The following is a 19,546-nucleotide window of genomic DNA, read 5'->3' on the forward strand; positions in this document are numbered from 1 at the left end:
AAACAAAACAAACAAAACAACCGAACAAAAAGCCTACGGATGAAAAACAGTTGATGATGAGAAGAGGTATTTTCTAAAGGACTTAAGTCTCAGTCCCCAGGTAGCTATGCTCCTTGAATCTCATCTTGACAAGGTGTTCTGCAAATCAATTCATCAGTCCTTCTGAAGTCCACACACCTAGCGGTGGTGAGAGCTGCACGAGCCTTCAGAACTACAAACCTTCTTCAAAACCTTGTTTAAATGGCTTGTAGCATGACACCCAAACCGTGCAGCCAGGAAGGGCAAGTGACACCTTTCCTCACTGTGCAGGTAGGATTACTGTCTATGTTCATTGCCTCTGACCTGTGAAGTCTGTGCAAACAGTGCTGTGTAAAGCCAGAGAGGAGCTCCTCCTATGTCAGCCTCCGTCATGCCAATGATCTCCTGTGAAAGAGGATGCCTGAAGAAGAGACTGGCAGAATCACAGCCATTTAGGGAGCTTGTAAGGAGCTCCCTATTAACAGGGCAGCCAGAAGTGCATTCACCAGCAGGCTTGCAGGCCACAGGCTGCTTATCCCAATAAATAAAAAGGTGACCTTCCAAATATCAACAAGAAAAAATAAAAAACCAAAAAACAGTTTTTACATGTCTTAAGTGTGCACCCCCCATCCTGTGCTCACAATATCAACTGTTATGAATGATCTACCACTTCACTTCTGCTTTACAAAAAGTGAGAACGTGTCACCAACTTCAATTGACAAACAGGAAAATGAGTTAGGAGGAGCTTATCCCTGCCCTGAATATTCACGGCTGTATACTGGCACTCTTCTGGTAGAGAAGTTTAGCCTTTCAGAAAGGTGTTTCTCATGCTTGTGTTCTAAAAAGCTGATTTCTGAGAAGAGAACATTTTCACTTATTTCTGTTCATGAAAGTTAAGTTCTTCATGCAAAAATGATTAAAGAAAGACTTCAAGGATGTTAAGCTGTTAAATGACATGTGAGTTATGACAGCCTATATAAACTTCTTCTAAAGCAATCTTTGGGAATTGTTAAAACACATTTCCAACATTTGACAAAAATAGCTTTCAGACCAGTGATATTTGCTGAAATACATGCAAATCTACTGCATTAATATTATGAAACAAAGAACCTAAACCCAAGAGCTCTGATATCCTAGACACAAATCATCCGATTCCCAGTCCACAGAATAAATTCAATAGTCTACCCTGCAAACCCTAACTGTAATCCAATCTACAACATTGGACACCAAGCAGTGACATCAGGTCAGATCCCAGGATATGAAAATTTTGTTTTCCCTTCTCTCTTCAGTGTTTTCATACAGAGATTTCCAAAGCGCTTGAAAGTAAGTGCATGTGATGCTTCGTGAATTCTAAAGCATTTAATGAAACATTACACAAGCGTTCAGAATGACAAGTTAAGTAACCTTAACTTAAAGCAGACCTTCAGCTATGGCACACCAAAAATATATTTGGCTTTTAAAACAGCTTGATTTATCATTTGAAAAACATTATTTAAAAATGGGTGCAGTGCTAGGTCAGGAGATAACTTTCAATGATACCAAAGTACATAGCTCTAGCATTCATTTTCATTTGCCTTCTTCCATCCCCATCTGAGTTCACATACTACTAAAGAAGCTAAAAATGAAATCTGTAGTGTGGGGACTACTTTGCAGCTGCATGAACATTTCTGTCCTGCTTTTCCTACACTACACCTGTCCATTTCACAGAAATTTCCCGTGTTTCCAACAATGCAGACAAACATGGCACACTATACGAAAACAGCTCTGGTGTTCAAAAATGGCCACCAGAAAGACATCTAGGAATACAATATATGAACCTGATTTTTCCTTGATTTTTTGGTGAAAGAGAAGATCCATTGGAAATAAAATGAAGTAAAAACATTATTTTTTTGTAGGAAATCTATTGAAAATCAGTGGTGTCTTCTGATGAAGGTGGGTCACTGTAACCAATGGCTCACCCGTGCACTGAGCTTTCAAGGTACTCTAAGAAGAACCAAGGTATAACAGGTGGCTTAAGTATTTTATTTCTTAGGTAATGTTCTAATATCCTTGGCTATCAGCTCCCAAAGTACTGTTGTCAAGGTTCATCATACCTTGTAAAACAACAACCAATCCTCTCTCAGAGCTTTTTTTTTTTTTTTTTTTTTTGGATACTGACTACTTAAAAAATACCGGATTAAAAATTAAAAGATCAAGTATTTTTTAATCTGGAGTTATTTTCTTTAAACGCATTTTAAGACAAAAGAATGCTTGAGTTCATTCCAAGTCACATTAATAAAAACATTAAAGTAGAACAGTTTTCCCGCACCCAGGATAAGTAATTGAGGATCACAAGTTCAGGAGTTCATGACTTAAATCCTCTTTTGGATGCGAAGACCAACATTTCATCATGTTTCCTTCTTAATTCCTTACTATTCCCTTATGGAATTCACAGTCTAAGCAAGAATGAACTTTGGCTCTGATGAAAATAAATCTGTCTCATTAAAAAATACACATTAACCCCAGCTATTAACTTGAAGGACTATTGGCAATTTCTCCCTTGCAAAATATGACCAGAAAGTTTTAAATCATTCATTCTCTACATAAATTATTATTTTTAAAGTGGCAATCTGCAAGACTAAGAAGATGTACCTGTCACAGTAGAAAGGTATAACAAAGATAATTTTCCTTCCTTTTGAACAGGTATATTAGCTGTGACCGCACACTTAAAAACTGATAAAAATATAGCACTTGACAAATTACACATTTACATAGTGCCCTGTTGACAACATGATAACTTCCAAAAAGGCAAAAGCCTGCCTTCATAATATTTACTTTCATTTTATTTACATAAGAGATTTTCAAGAGTTTCAGGCACTTTTTCAAAATATGGTAACAGATAAGCACTCAAGAAGTGTGCCTCAAACAGAAAATTTGCCACCATGTCACAAACTTGACATTGCTCTGAGACTTATTTTCAAATTTTAAATTCTGTAACAATGCCAGTAATATTTTTCTCATGTAATTCATGCAACTTCACATATTCTGAAAATGCACAACCATTCATTAAAAGTTGCAATACTAATTTGTGGCAGAACTGAAATATTCTCGAGTGGCCAGTAAATCTTTCTTTCAGTAAAGCATTAAAGCTTAATTACAGACCAGGACCAGGATTCCCAAGCCCTGGTGTATGTTGTGTAGTGTCCCATAAGCCCGTTTTCCAAATGGTAGATGGTGGCTTAGTACAGACAACAGCCGGTCTCCTGCTGGTGGCTTTCTTCTCACAGTGAGGCACCTCAGAAAAGACATTTATGAAATCTCGATACAGATGACTTACTGCTGTTTTTTTTTTTTTTTCCCCCAGGCACTTACATACAGTCAAAAGTTATTAATTACCAAAGCATGGGAATAACTTTGCTGCCAGCGGCCCATCTTGAACTCTCTCAGGAAACTTGGGGTAGAAGGTGGAGCAGTCAATACAGCTGTCTAAGGCACCAGTTTCCTAGGGGGGATACTCAGCAGCCCTCATTCACTGCTGTTTGCCAGGCTGCTTCAGGTCTCCCATGACCTTTTGCAAATCCACTTAATACCTACCCACGCATACTATTATGGCCAAGGTTGCTGCAATCTTTAAGCCTTCAGTTTTGCATCACTGGTGCAGGGCACTCCAGAACATAAAAATGATTTCAGGACCTTCTTGCAACATTTAAGTTATTCTCATAATAGACCTACTTCTCCTTCAGCTGCAAGACTGTCTTCAAGCTCACTAAGATTCGTTGTGCCAGTTTTCTTGCAGCAGCGAATGCCAGAAGATCCTAGAGATACAAATGAAAGCTGGTTCTGGAAATCCCTTTTTATATACCTGAAGTGGGCTGTGTTAGTGGAGAAAGGGAGGTAAGTTGGTATAGGAGTATATTTAAAAGAAGGGGGTGTATAAAGAAAAAAGCACAACACCCTGCAGCTATGATAAGACACTGCCAGGATTTCAGGAAAGTGCATTTAACTGTCATTAAGTCTGGAAGGGAAGCTGATCTACAGTCTGAATTCCCATAGTGCTGGTTGAAGCCCTACCCCTGTTACGAAAAACATGCTGTGCTCGGCTGCACGGCAGACGAGGAAGAAGTTGGGTAACACCTGCGTTCACTGGAGTGGGTTTTAATGAAGAAAGGCTTTATAAATCGCATCTTTTTGCGAAGCATGGCTGTAAACAGGCTGCGACACATACTATATTCTCCCAAATGTCCTAAGTAGGCAGGATTTCATCTGACGGGTTGATTGAGGAGATTAGTTCACTTAGGCGCGTCATTAGAGTGAGTGTCACATTTCTTGCAAGTACAAGAAAAGGCCCAGGCTGCGGCAGAAAAAGGGCTCGCTTTACCAACACCGGCTGAGATGTCTTCTATCAACTAAGGCAATTCAGAGGTTGCCAACCAGAATTTTTTAAAAATCATTTTTAGGCCGAAGAGATTTTTCAAGATACGGTCCACCTCCTTCTCGTTACGCTAAGAAAAAGGAACAAAGCACGTACTTAGCATAACCCTGGGAAAAAGGCAAGACCAGCTTTTTTTTTCCTTTTTTAATATTAACTCAGTTGCTCTCAGTTCACTGCCTGCTCCACCATCATTTTGTTTACTGTGAATTCTGGGTCCTTCGAGACCAAGAAAAGAAGCAATCAAGCAAGCAAGCAAAAAACATGTCCGTCTTCTGCAACACCAGGTACTCCTTGGACTTCTTGCTCTTCCCAATTTCCCCTGGTCCAGGCTAAATCTGATCTGAGGGATTTTCTTAGCACCACAGCCCCACGACAAGAAGTCAGTAAGTGGGAAACGTTCCATTGCTGCTACCGTGATGAAGCTGAAGACAGTTATAACAAATAATTGTAAAGGGGATTTTATGTTTTAAATTGTATAATATCTACCTTACGAAGGCGTTTTTACTGAAGATTGACAAGTGTGGGAAGTGTGAATTGTGCAAGTGTTCACAAATTATAAGGATCCAAAAAAAGTTGAAATGCATGTGTTATAATATTGGGGAGAGGGGAAGAGAGTGGAGGTGTCAAAAAAAAAAAAAGAAAGTAAAAAAGGGAGGCATTTTGTGAAAATTTACCTATAAAAATTAAAATGGTACTGCTTCTTCATTGAATTTCACATTTTGCCAAACCCCACCTCCAGCGCTTTTCACGTATTTCTTTGAATGTACATTCCAGAGTCTCTTTAAAAATACCTTTTTATAACAAGCACTAATAGCAACTTCACGATTGCATAATAAAAATACAGCATTCTCATAACGTGTACAGTTTATCTAACAAATTTATCTGAGGTCTATAGCCACATAATCAAATTAAAAATTAATTCACCTACCTCATACTTTTTTTAGAAAGTGCAAAATCCTAGGAAATGCTAAACAAATAGCTATTATTAAAGTATATGACTCAACATTAATGAGAAATACAGACAGACTGCTACAGTACTGTCATAACTGAAAAACACCAAAATATAACATTTTTATGAACAGTGCATATCATCCCTTAAAAGGTAGAGCTTCTATATATTTAGATGGATTATTGAAATCATCCTGTTAGCTGATTATACTGATACAGCTTATACCCTCTTACGCTTTAATTCTGTAGAGCCTGTTCATGAGACCACCAAAATGGCTTACTGTACGAAAAATTTTCAAGGTGAAAGAGCACAAAGGAAGCTGCATAGTTCAATAAACCTGTGCTCTGTCTCCAGCAAAGCACAGCACTCATTTGTGAAAGGCAGTGCTCCAAAATAAAACAGAAAGAACAGTCTGGAATTGAGAAGCTCTTCTGCAGGAAAACCATAATGAAATAATAATAATAAAAAAGAAGCTGATGTGTGTCAATTGTAAAAACAAGAAGACTGATGTGGAAGAAGAGGTCTGTCGAGGGAAGCTGCTGTGACCTTCCGAATCCAGAAAAGAGACAAGCAGTCTTCCAGATACATTGATGGTTTTAAAAAGACATTATCTAAGATTTTTTTTCCCCTTTCAACAGAAAGTGCTGTGCCTTCAAAAGACTTCTCAGTCACGGGTTAATAATCCTCTTTCTTCTACAAGTAACAAAGTCTCAAAATCTGGATGCAAGACAGACATGCTAAAAGCATCACAGTTTATGTATCCAGCATTTAAACCCAGGGCCCTGTCAGAACGGGAGAAATGACCAATCTCTCTTGGAACCGAATGGATTACTGGAACTCATGAGGGAATGATTAACAAAAAGGAAGGGGAAAGGACATGAGCTCAGTGACTGTGACACAGATAACCTAAAACAGATTTCTTAACATTACGCTGTATCTTTTCATCCTTTTATAAATGATGCAGATGGACGGCTTTTTAAGGGCTTGGTTAAGTTTTTAAACAAAAGCTAATTTACTATATCCAATACACTCATACATATACACCTTCTATGCTTATACAAGCAAAATTTGTCAACACAACTGAAGACAGACTCTCAATTCTGAAGCGAGTCCACTCCCAGCTAATAAAAATACTTGTTTCTTGCACTAAGGCCCTGACTTATGCTTCAAAGAATCTAAAAGACACAAATGACTGTGCATTTACAGAAAGATTTCAAAATAGACTCAAGGCGTTTATTTACTTAATCAGAAACTCACCTTCTCCAAAGAAATAGCCTAGGTAAGTGATACAAACAAACCTGTAGGTAGGCTATAAATGCTGTCAAATGGCTACACATGTATTTTCTGCTTCGAGAAGGTCACTCTGCATAAGAACAGAGTTCAGAAGAATCGTTATTCTATAAAACTCCCAACTTCCCAGTAACAGCAAAAGGAAGTTCGACAGATTCCCTCCCAATGCAACACAGCATAGGAGAGCATAACATGTTCAAACACTTATTTTTGAACACAGCTAGACTCCATAAAGCAAAAAGTGTCCATATTAGCTTTACTGTGTAATAACAAAGTGGGGAATCACTGGATTTGCACTTAACTATTTGGTAACAGACTCTGTGTATGAGATGGAAGACATAATATCATATGTCATTTAATATGGATTCACTTACTAAGTCTGGAAAGTAAATCTTGCCAGTCTCAGCTGCCAACATTTTGTACAGAAATCTTTTTGACTCCACCCATAAGCAATATTAGTCTTCAAATGTTGCCAATACCACTGAAACATTGTGGTTTGAAAACCACAATGTTTTAAATGCAAAATATGTAACAGATGAGGCAACCAGCCTGTTTCTTAAGCAATTACTCTTTGTGTAGTATACACCTATTGAACTTGGGAATTATTTCTTATATGATCCAAGTTACAAATATTGTGAATTAGTGTTGTCCAAAGACTAGCAGTTACATATGCTGAAAAGCCTAAAAAAAAAAAAAAAGCATCAGAAGATAATAAAGTCACATCTAACCTAGTCAGCACAAATGTATCATTTCACATAAAGACTGAAGTGCTACTGCCCATCAATTCTTTGCAGAAAACATGTAGTTTACAGAGACCATACAGACACAACTTATAAGCAACTGCAGCAATTACATCTTATTGTCTGCACCTATCCAATTTTGCATGCAACTCCAATCATGCATTAAAAAAGTATTATTTGACTGATGTGTATAACATTGGCCTATTTTTACCTGATCTATAATAGTCACAAATGTATACCATCCAAATACTCGCAGCTAAAAAGCAGTAACCACTTCTTCGCAACAAGTAACACATTATAGTGTATGTGCCAAGGTGCTTCACAGAAAAGCCAATTTCCCCAAACTTCAAGAACTGACTGTGTTTCTCACTTCCTGCATCTTGTCCATTTTCTCTGTGGATTTTCAGTCTGGGACACTGCATGTCAGGCAGTCCTTGAACAGGACCTTTCCTATTACCAGATCGCTTCTTGACTGAGACAGAACTTAGGGTGCCCTGCAGTTATGACAACTTGAACTTTTCAAACACTCAGTGAACAAGAAAAAGCAAAACAAAAACCGTACACAAAGGAAAAAAATAATCCCAAACAGTCAAAAAATTCCCCCTTTCCTGATGACACAGAAAAAAAAACAGCCACACTTGCATTCCTTAAAAGATGACTCAGCTCTTGCAATATATCGGGTTGTAGAATGAAAGTGATGCTCTGACCATAAAAGACACAAAACCTTATGTGCACAACAGTTTGCCCAGTTTCTTCCAACTATACTGGTTGGTGTAATGCAAGTTCTCTTCCCACAAGCTCGCTTTATCCTGTGTAATTAGCAAGAGGAACAAAGGAAAAGAATACCCATCTCAGTCACAAAGAAAGAAAGAGGACTTTAATGTGTTCTCCGTTCCATAACCACACTGCATCAAATAGTGCTTTTTCAGCAGCGAAGGTTAGTAGACTGTACTATATTTATATTTACACGAAAGGGCAATCCCATCATTAACACTTGCAATACAAGTAGTGATTTGGGGAATGAAAGTTCATAAATCTACCACATTTAACAACATAAAACCAGGCTTATCAAGCTTCAAACATTTTTTGGACGAGATGGTGGCAAGAAGGCAAAATATGAGTTATGAAAAAGGAAATGAGATCTGCCAATTGTTGAGTAACACTGCAGTTTTAAGACCTACCACTGTGGTTTTCTGGAGAATTACTGGTTTAGATCTTAAACTTGCGTGATGGCAACGAAAAGCTGCACGCACCAGTCTGTCCCCCTCAGGACACATCAACTTGATCTCATGTACAAGTTAGCTCATTATTAGAAAGAATGCTCCTTGCTTTAGTTGAGTTGGGCTTGATGCATGCCAATATGGATAACATTTTTAGTTTTTTTCCTAGTAGTATATTAATGTCCTATAGAGTATGAGAAATGAAAGATATTCTTTTCAGTTCTCATACATTAACAGTTTATCCTGGATCTATACCTAGTTCTACAGAGTTTTCTATCTTGAGCTCTCAAATTTATTTGGAATGAGATTTCAAACAACTAAAAGAAAATAATCAAAGGAAAATGACCAATGTCTACAGGCACAATGGTTTATCCTTTCAATTTTTATTAATTTTTAAAATGCATTTTACCCTAAGCAGCTCAGGAAATTAAAAGCATTAAATTGGCCTTTTAGCCCACTTCTGAGATAAAGAAATAGCCTCATATAACTATCTCCTACTCATTTTCCATCTCCTGAGTTTTCTAACTGTAGCACAGCCCAGAGACCAAATTTTTATCCCTGAGTGTGGGACACCTGAACTAGTTTTAAACAAATTAAGCTCAGATACCAGAAGCAGTCCTGCTACTACTGCGTGCAGACTTTATTTACCTGTTTTCTACATGAACTGCTGTTTGCTTAGCTACTTATTTGCTTCTGTTTGGTATGTTATGAACTTCAACAGTATTGGCTTAAGTTTTAATAGTTTGATACATTACGAGATCTTCACTGCATGCCAACAAAACACAGAAGACAGCCAGAACAAACAACTGACAGCTTAGGGTAGGGGAAAATGGTAACAAGAAACTGATGTGTGATTCTAAGGTTAGTGAGATGACACAGAGTAAACCCATTTCTGTGCTGATACACAGATCAACACGACTACCCTGAGATAACTGTTCATTCACATATAAACAAAGTAGAATAAAGCAAGAAATTCCCCAACATGTGATCAAGCCAAGTGACCCTACCTTGGAAAAGGTTGTTTCAGATACTTAAAGCAGTTCTATCTTCCTTCTTTAATTAGTACGGTATTAAATCTGCAGCCAACTTTTTAAGGTATTAGTAATTTCTCTCTTCAGTCACTAGGTTACCAGTATCTTATTACTAACAGTCAATATTTCTTTCTTTGCCTTGCATGGATGGGCTTTGCTGGATTCTAAGCCTGACACGAGAACTTGACAACAGGTAAGCCACTATCGATCATATGGGCTGATACTGTCTCGCTGCTTCCCTCTGGCATTCACCAGACAGACTACGACTTTGCATTGCTGTTTTTAGGAACGGCTATGGTAGTGCAGTGCCTAGAACAACACAGTCCTGGGACTTGTGCTGTGGTTAACAAAAAAACACCTCACGGTTCTAGTTGTAGAATAGCTTTTGGACAACATTGCAAGAAAAACCCTGAAACTCTGAGCCTGCCGTGTAAGCTTTCTCAACAGCTGAAGATCTTCACTAGTGCTATCTTTACCTGCTGATGCTGGGGTAGAGAGAAAAAGAGAAAATATTTCTTCCAACTAAATGGCTCCCAGCAGTGCATGCAAACTGAAGTGAATTCTCAGATAACGGTATTTTGCATCTCAAGTTGACCTTCTGTTTTTGAGCTGCTCCACTGGAAACAAAAGCTAAAAATTATGAGTGCGTTCCTTTTAACTATAATTAAAATACAGTTCATCTGCACTAGATTTGTTTCTTTCCTCTTAGTATTTGCTGCCACCACGAGGATGAAAGACATAATGCAATGAACATATGAATTCATCAAGGAGAAACCATGACAAAGAGGAATACATGACTGTAAACCTTTCTCTGGTCAGTCCCCTCTCTGGGTTTGTTACCCCGTTTGAGACTATGCCTCCTAATGCCCTCTGATGTCCTTGAAAAGATGGAAGTAGGGAGAAGTCAGTGACGAGTTGTGGTGGTTTTACCTTGCTGGGCAGCTGAGCTCCACCACAACCGCTCTCTCACTCCCCCTCCTCAGAAGAGGAGGGGAAGAAGAAAGTATAGTGGAAAGGGAAAAAATAACTCACGGGTTGAGATAAGGGTAACTTAATTAAAGGGAAAAAGAAGAGGGGAAAAAAAAGGAAGCACACAAACAAAAAAATAAGCAAAGGGCATGTGGAAGGACAGAGAGGGAAGAAAGAAATTGTGTTTTCAGATGTTCTCACAATGAGAGCCCACCCCTCCCCTCTCCATCCTTTTCCCACCTTTTATTGCTGAGTGTGACGCCACATGGCATGGAATATCCCTTTGGTTGGTTTAGGTCAGCTGCCCTGGTGATGTCCCCTCCCCACCTCTTGCCCACCTGAGTCAGAGGGAGTCCTGATGCGGTGCCAGCACTGCTCAGCAGCAGACACAACACTGGTGTGATACCAGTGCTGTTCTGGCTACAGGTGCAGAGCACAGCACTGTGTGGGCTGCTGCAGGGAAAGGTGACTCCATCCCAGCCAGACACAGTATGTGAGTGGCTCAGGGAATCTCTCCAAATCAGCCGAGATGTTGTAAGCCGAGCCTGCGGCTGAAATTCTACACATCTGTCACTCCTCCTGCCATGTCTCCATATATAAACGCATTATCTACGCATCTGAGTTTTATTGAAAACAAAGGCTCCCTGAATATATCACCTTAGCGGTCCACTTAAGTCATACAGTCATGCGAATTTTGGTAAAGAGTTCAGTATCAGTTGCTACAGTAGGACCACTTCTTTAACATCAGACCACAGTATGACACTGTTTTCATAAAAAATGGCATACTGTTTTGATTTTTAAAAGTGCTTATTTATAAATATACAAACAAACAAAAGTCTCAAGTAGTCAGTTCTCAAAATATAACAGGAGAACCACTTTCAACTTTTTTTTTTTTTTTAATATCAGAAGAACAATGCACTGGTAGTTTAATATTACGGATTATTGGGATGGATAGATTTTTCTTGCATTATTCATCTATACTTTCTCCTACCCCAGAAAAGAATAGCCTTAAGCAGTTTTTGCATAAGAATATTATTCATGATGTTGATAAGCTGATAGAGATAAAACCTTAGTAGTTAAGGATGTATCACCCCCTGAGAAGATTAATCTCTTGCTTATATTGAAACACTGATGCTCTTTGGAAAAGGATCTTTAAACTGATGTTTAAATAGTTCTTCATTTTCACATATGCGATGTTTAAAGTCCTAGGGAAGAAAAGTCTTTGATCAGGAGAGAGGGAAAGGTAGGTGGTGTACAGGGAGTCCCACTCCATCTTAGTGCTGATTGTTCCCAAATTTCTCAAGAATTAAAAAGACCAAATACAAAGAAGAGTAATGCCTGAAAGGGATGGTAGACATACCTTTACTGAGTGGCAAACCAGACGTTCTCAACTTAAACAGGTCTTCCAAAATAATTACATCACATGATAAGGAGAAGAAGATTGTGCTGAGAAGCTGTTCCATTTAGTGAAGAAGGTAGGCTCTTCTCTGCTCTTTCTGAGGATCTCTTCCTCAGGAGAGGATGATGGGCAGTATAACAAAGCATTCAGGTCAGACTAAAATATTTTAAAGCTAGCTCAGCCTCTCTATTGCTACACCCAAAACAGCTGACTCCAATGTGGGGGAAATGATGTCAAAAATGTTTTGGGTATTCCAACTATACTTTGTTTAATCTTGATCAGAATTCAGAATACTAGTGAACCTTCAAAAAAATACATTCATTGATATGTTTCATCCTAGTATCAGAGACTTCCTGATACGGAAGGGGCAGGGAAAATTGTTAAATGAACTACTCTACTATTTCTTCAAAGGTGTTTAACTCAGAAGATCAGCCCAACAGAGTTTCAAAGCTCTGCGTGGCTCTTCCATGAAAGTTTCAAGGCCCTGGAATACAACAAACCGCTGAGATGTCTGGGAATCAATCACACAGGATAATCACTTCCTGGCAAAGCAGACGTGAGCTCCTCGCTTGTGGCTGTAACACATCACAGCTTTGCATCCATCATAGCTTCGATGTGCAGATCTCCTGCAGTAGACCAGAACACTTTGGGTGCCTCGTGAACAGCTAAGGATGCGAGTGTGAATGCTAGTCAGTTCTTCCCAAGACTATAACCTCTGCATAATAACTGCTTAGGTGAAGAGAAGTGACTGTTGGATACTGGCAGGAAGGTTCCGTGGCTTGAAGAGCAAGTAATGAGAGAAAAGCCACTGAACACACATACCAGTCATATTAGAAACATCTCCATCCTTCTTTTCTGCTAGGGCAATGAATGTGTGTGTATCATGAATAGAGAGAGTCCTGTGTCCTGAAAAGGATAAAAGTGGTTTTAGCATAGTGACCAGCCAAGAGATGTACTACAAAATGAAGTTTAACAGATGTTAAACTAGATGAGCTGCAGGAAGAGGAATAAGATGCATATTGAATTAACACTGATCTTGTCAGAGTTGGTCAGACTTACTGCTCTATAGGATGAGACAGTTATAGACATGAATAACTGGATACTATCACCAGTTTAATTTGAACCACTTCTACCAGAAGGTGGAAAGAATCTACTAAGACAAGGACAGTCATCGATCTTCCTTCTTTCCCATATGGCTTCAGGAACGGTAGCCATAGACGTGAAGAGTTCATGAATTGGTTTAACAGCTCTCGATAACAAGCTAATACCTCTCTTTAGCCAGAGTAGATTCTCCTTGAGAGGAGTTGCTAAAAATGGGTTAATTGGTAAACTGAGACAGCAAGGAACTAATTGAATTGCCTGACTTGTTATCTACTACCCAACCATAATAATACTACCTAACATACTTTCACAATCAATATAGAAGTGCATGTGTTTCACCCCAAACACGGTGTGAATTGAAGGAGAAGGGGAGTGGAAAACAGAAGAAAAATTAGTCTTGAGCTGTAATTATCTGTGACAAGTGTCTTCAGAGCTGTTGTTTTCATGTCTACTGTTCACCACTGGTGAACTACAAAACACAAATGCAACCTGTAGCACCTCAACTGACACTGTTCACAGTGGTCTTCACAATTATCGTTTTGTTGGCCACAGATTTATCTGTGACCTGAGTTCTTGCTGCAAGAGAGTGATCTTCCTCATATAAAGGCACAGAAAAGACCGAGAATCATTTAAAGTAACAATCAATGCATGTGAACAGTGAGAGACCATCAAATCCAGGATTCTGTACTTAGGTCTTCACATCTCTGGATCTATGAATATTGCATCTGCCTTTCTGATGGAAAACTACAATGTTCTAGCTGCTGCATCTACTGTAACATGGTGTGATGCACTAGTGCCAATTCAGAGTGTCCTGCTACATCAAAGTGCTCTTTGGGACCACTTGGCTTTTCCAAAAGGAACTACTCCATACTGTTAGTTGGGAGAATGTCTTGCAGAAAAGTTTTAACATATGTTTGGCAGAAGGTGACAGAAAATACATTAGCCTGGAAAATAAAGAGGACAACAGGAAACAAAAGCTGATTTGGGGACATTCTCATTCATAGACAGTAGATTGTGAGATGTAGAGGAAACTGATGAAGAGCATCAACTAAGCCATGTGAAGGCTGCAGGTCTTTATTAAGGAACTATCAGGAAACTGAGGATTTACTTCCATAGGAGCTTAAAAAATGGTTACTATTATGAAAAAGCCAGACCAGTGTCTGTCTTGTACAAAAATTTCACCAGAAGATGACCTTTTGTGAGCTGATCTTGAAGTTAATTACTATGCCCTCCCCCTGTTAAGAAAACAAACAAACAAACAAAATAAAACAAAAATCCACGCTGCACTTAAAATCTACACAAAGATTTCTTTTGAATTTTACTTCAAAGTTTACTTGCAAAATTGCAAAAATAGCATGAACAGCTCTAATTATGCTGTGGGACAAGCCATGGCAGTTTAGATATAGAATCCTTCTCTGTTCAGTGCAGAGCAAATGGTGAGTAAAGAGCAAATCAAAGTGATACAGCAAACGACAATGGTGCCTACAAACTGTTGACACTGGTTGAAACTGGTATAAAGAAAGACTCCGTCACTGCAAACAGGCTGGTAAGTTTTCTTTAAGGAAGAAGAACCATGGCGTCTACCACAGAGGTCTGCTTCCCTGCACATGTGACTGCACACGCACTCACAGCCAACTGCCTTCGTACCCAGTGGCACAGTTCTCCACACCTGGACTAGCAGGTAGCTCTGAGGACACAGGATTAAGTTTGAGTGCTACCCCCGTAAGTTACTTGACACCTTAGCTATTCTGATTCAGGTCTTCTTGCAGTTGTCACTACTTCTTTTGACTACAGATCCACTCATACAGACATAGGAATTCTGCCAGATTTCTTCCATAGTTGTTGACGAATCATTAAATTTGTGGTGCTGATAATCTTGCAATGCTTTCTTCAGCATTCCTCTAGACTTTTTAAAGCAACCATCAACAGCCTGAAGTTATAATAGTCAGAAACCAGCTCTACAGTTCAGTCATTACTGAATTACTGACATAGTTTATCCAACATTGACCTCAGGGTAGACAAGATCCCACAGGATTTATTAGTTCAAGGCACAGTACAACAGATACAAAACAAGCCCTAAGCAACAAAATAGACGTGGGATCTAGAATATTAAAACAAAGTTGCATCATGTTTTGAATGGGATTTGGATCCTATATTGCTCCAGTTAAGGAATTCAGTATTTTCAGTCTCCCTTGTTCTCAACATCACTGATGACGTTTGATAATTGTATGTCTCACAGAAAGATTAACAAAGGATATTTTTTGTAGTCGTGCACATTTACTAGGCTAAAATGGCAATCCTAATAATTGTCCAGAAGCTCTATATTAAAAATTGTACCACTACACAAATAGTTTTGTTGCCAGAGGTGGTAAGCCAAAGCATAAGTATTATGAAGGAGGCTGACCACATAAAGAAAATCCTGGTAACATCCAATTCATTTACTACTAGTCTGCTTCAGCTTGAGGTAAATCAGCTTACGGACTTCAAGAACAAGCTGTTTCTTAATTTTTTGCAGACAGTCTTGTCATGCACTAGCAGTGAGGGGCAAGGACAAAGCCTTCCCTCGCAGGAATACGAGTGTCCATCTGTCTAGGCTCAGAGCACTTTGCTTGGAGCAGTATGGGTCCCCATATTCTTTGTTGATCCTCTTGCTCCCAAAGCTGGTCACTTAGAGCCTTTCCAGTTACCAAAACCTGCATTAACAACGCAGTTCAATTACCTTTACAGAGTGGGACAGTTTTCCCAACACGACGTGCTGCTGTTAAAATATCCTCTACTACTCTGTGTCTCATGCTTATCTTTAGGGAGGTGAGAGGGTATCAACAGTGGCCACAAGTCACTCTTCACTGGACTAGAAATAACATCTTAGGCAGGAAACCCGGGAGCAGCACACTTTAGGATTTGAAGACTTTTTCATGCTGTCACAACAGAGAACTTGTCCGAACTGGATCCGAGGGGCCCAGATCATTAGGCCAGCACTGGGACTAAAAAATAGTACCAGAAGGTTCAATTTCTTTTCAGTTGAGTTTTCTTATATCTGATGCCTTGCCATCAGAGGAGTTCCATGTAGAGCTGTAGCGTTACCATTATGTTTCCTCATTTTTAGTTAGTGTTTAATTTGAGAAGCAGTTTTCAGAAACTCTAGAAAACATTAATTGACCTAGTAATTCAGCCACCAAAGGTACTAGCTCTCCGAAATAATTTTATAAATAAAATAGGCTGTAGACATCTAAGCTAATAACTGGAATTTAGATGATATGCAAGTTCAATCTTGTACCACTTCTACCCATAATTTTTATCTGCAATACAGGAAAATATATCTGTGGTTAACTCCTTAGAAGAAGCCACATGAGACACTGATAACTTCTGTATATAATGAAAGAATTATTCCACAAAAAAAAAAAAAAAAAAAAAAAAAAAAGCTGACATGCAGTCAACGTCTTACTCAGTTGCTATTACTTATTCTGTATTTTATATGCTGTAGAGGAATGTAGAAAGGATGAACAGATGTAATCATAGATAACACAGCGCGTGATGATATAAAGCATATATACCAAAGGTTTGAACTGAGTTTGAACAGACACCCCTCATGTTGGAAATAGCTTTTCTTTGTATGCGTATTATACAGATTAACTACAGTCAGACTCAAACCACATCGAAGTAGATTTATCAGCATGAAGTGAAGTAGATTTATCAGCATGAAGATCCTGAGTCAGGGCTTGCATATTGCTAGGCTTCATGAATCACAGAATCATTAAGGTTGGAAAAGACCTCCATGATCATCTGGTCCAACCAGATACCACCTTTTTAGTTTTAAGGCTCAAAATGAAAGCTCTCTAAAAAGTAAAAGAAAATTAAAAAATCCTATTTTAAACTAATGAAATACCACTGTAACTTAAATAGGTCCCCAGTGACTGAACCCAGTATAAAGTGACAAAAATAATACTGAACAAAAAATAAAAAATATGCTTCCCTGAGGAATTAATATATTCTGAGTATGCAGCTTAACACTTGTGTGTGCAAATATTCTTCAGTGATGACCATCTGATTCCAGCTGAAGCTGGTGGAAGTTAAAACTGCTCAATACTTCTGAAGCACTTCTGATGACATATACTATATTCAAACTGAAAAAAATGAGACATTCAAAGATAAGCACATTTATGAAAAGCATTTTCTGCCATGCTTCCGGGTCTCAACTCCTTATTCTACCTTGAGCAATAAATTCCAGACTGATGAGACTGCACAGTTAAGCTCGCATCTGGGATTCTTGCAATCACAGCTAGACTTGCTGTCCTTTCAACAGAAGTATGCTTTTTACATACTTGTACATCACACTGACCAACAATATCAGACATTTACATACATTATGACATCAGACATGCAGTCATTGGTCCCAGCCAACATGGGTTCACGAGGGGTAGGTCCTGTTTAACAAATTTGATTTCCTTTTATGATGAGATCACCCATCTAGTCGATCAAGGGAAACCAGCTGATGTGATCTTTTTGGACTTCAGTAAAGCTTTTGACACGGTTTCTCATAGGATTCTACTGGACAAAATGTCCAGCATACAGCTAAACAAAAACATCATACGATGGGTGAGCAATTGGCTGCCGGGCAGGGCTCGAAGGGTTGTGGTAAATGGGGCCACATCTGGCTGGCGGTTGGTCACTAGTGAGGTCCCCCAAGGCTCCATTTTAGGGCCAGTCCTCTTCAAAGTTTTTATAAACGATTTGGATGTAGGACTAGAAGGTGTTTTGAGCAAATTTGCTGATGACACTAAACTTGGAGGAGTTGTGGACTCTGTTGAAGGTGGAAAGGCCTTGCAGAGAGATCTGGACAGATTGGAGAGCTGGGTGATCACCAACCGCATGAAGTTTAACAAGAGCAAGTGCTGGGTCCTGCACCTGGGACGGGGCAACCCTGGCTATACGTACAGACTGGGCGATGAGACGCTGGAGAGCAGCCCCGCAGAGAGGGATCTGGGGGTTGTGGTTGACAGCAAGTTGAATATGAGCCAGCAGTGTGCCCTGGCAGCCAGGAGGGCCAACCGTATCCTGGGATGCATCAAGCACGGCATTGCTAGTCGGTCGAGAGAGGTGATCGTCCCGCTCTGCTCTGTGCTGGTGCGGCCTCACCTCGAGTACTGTGTGCAGTTCTGGGCACCACAGTACAAAAAGGACATTAAACTGTTGGAGAGTGTCCAGAGGAGGGCGACGAAGATGGTGAAGGGCCTAGAGGGGAAGACATATGAGGAGCGGCTGAGGTCACTGGACCTGTTCAGCCTGGAAAAGAGGAGGCTGAGGGGGGACCTCATCGCGGTCTACAGCTTCCTCACGGGAGGGAGTGGAGGGGAAGGTGCCGATCTATTCTCTTTAGTGACCAGCGATGGGACCCACGCGAATGGTGTCAAGCTGAGGCAGGGGAGGTTTAGGCTAGACATCAGGAAGAGGTTCTTCACCGAGAGGGTGGTCGCACACTGGAACAGGTTCCCCAGGGAAGCAGTCACTGCCCAAGCCTGTTGGAGTTTAAGAAGTGTTTGGACTGTGCACTTAGTCACATGGTCTAAAATTCTGGGTAGCCCTGTGTGGTGCCAGGAGTTGGACTCGATGATCCTTATGGGTCCCTTCCAACTCGGGATATTCTATGATTCTATGATCACAATCAATACGAGAACTGCTCCTATATTTCAAATTGTTTTTTCTCCTCCATTGTTTGCATTCACAATTTATTTTGGAAGCCCTTTTTTAGAGAAAATACATGTTTCCTCCACAGGAAGGCTCCCTGTGTGGAGAGTTAATTAAAATGCTAGAAGACCTGGCCCTAGTTAGAGTATTTACCAGAACACCCACGGAGGAAGGGCTATCCTTTGAAATGTTAAATAAATTGCCAACCGTGGATGGGGGTCAAGAAAGCTTTTCAAGCCACCCAGTGCTCTGAAAAATGTATACACCTCAGAAGAAAAAACAAGTGAACACTGTCTATGATGACAAGATGATGGACTTAGTCAAGTATTTTATAAATTAAGATAACTCTTACAGTGCATTTAGGGTGAGTTAAAGAATTAGAATACTTGAGTGTGATTAGAAACAATTCTTCATTAAATTACATATTAATAAAGAAGAAGATTATGAAGGTAAGAACTATTCTGCCCATATAATAGTAGAGGATAGCGCAAAGTGTTGACTAACCAACATGTACCACATACAACAATTAATATCTGACAGTAAGCAGTTCTTTTAACAGGTATTAATCATCTTATCTATCTTTCCTGCTACCAAACATTACCAAAGCCACCAAAGAGTCACCTGAAAATAGAGCTGTTAATTTACTAAGTATTTGGATCTAAGAGCTTTACATTTTGAGTTGGATTCCTTTACGGTGAAGGTGATTTGAAAACCTGAACAATCAGTAATTCCC

The 19,546-nt window shown here is 39.5% G+C and overlaps 1 protein-coding gene across 2 annotated transcripts in view; it reads right to left on the bottom strand.

Annotated features, from left to right (window-relative positions):
* The window catches only part of GNAL (G protein subunit alpha L), a 197,064-nt gene that overhangs the window by 164,106 nt on the left and 13,412 nt on the right, over positions 1–19,546 (bottom strand). Inside the window, exon 1 of one of the 2 annotated variants that reach the window (XM_013179375.3) lies at positions 17,338–17,434. The exons of the other annotated variant lie outside the window; for it this stretch is intronic. The gene's annotated coding sequence lies outside the window, so the exon portion shown is untranslated. Of the gene's footprint in view, positions 1–17,337; positions 17,435–19,546 lie in introns of those variants that run through there. 2 annotated transcript variants of the gene reach the window in all.

The sequence above is a fragment of the Anser cygnoides genome, chromosome 2 (assembly GCF_040182565.1).
Source record: "Anser cygnoides isolate HZ-2024a breed goose chromosome 2, Taihu_goose_T2T_genome, whole genome shotgun sequence".
NCBI classification, from domain to species: domain Eukaryota; kingdom Metazoa; phylum Chordata; class Aves; order Anseriformes; family Anatidae; genus Anser; species Anser cygnoides.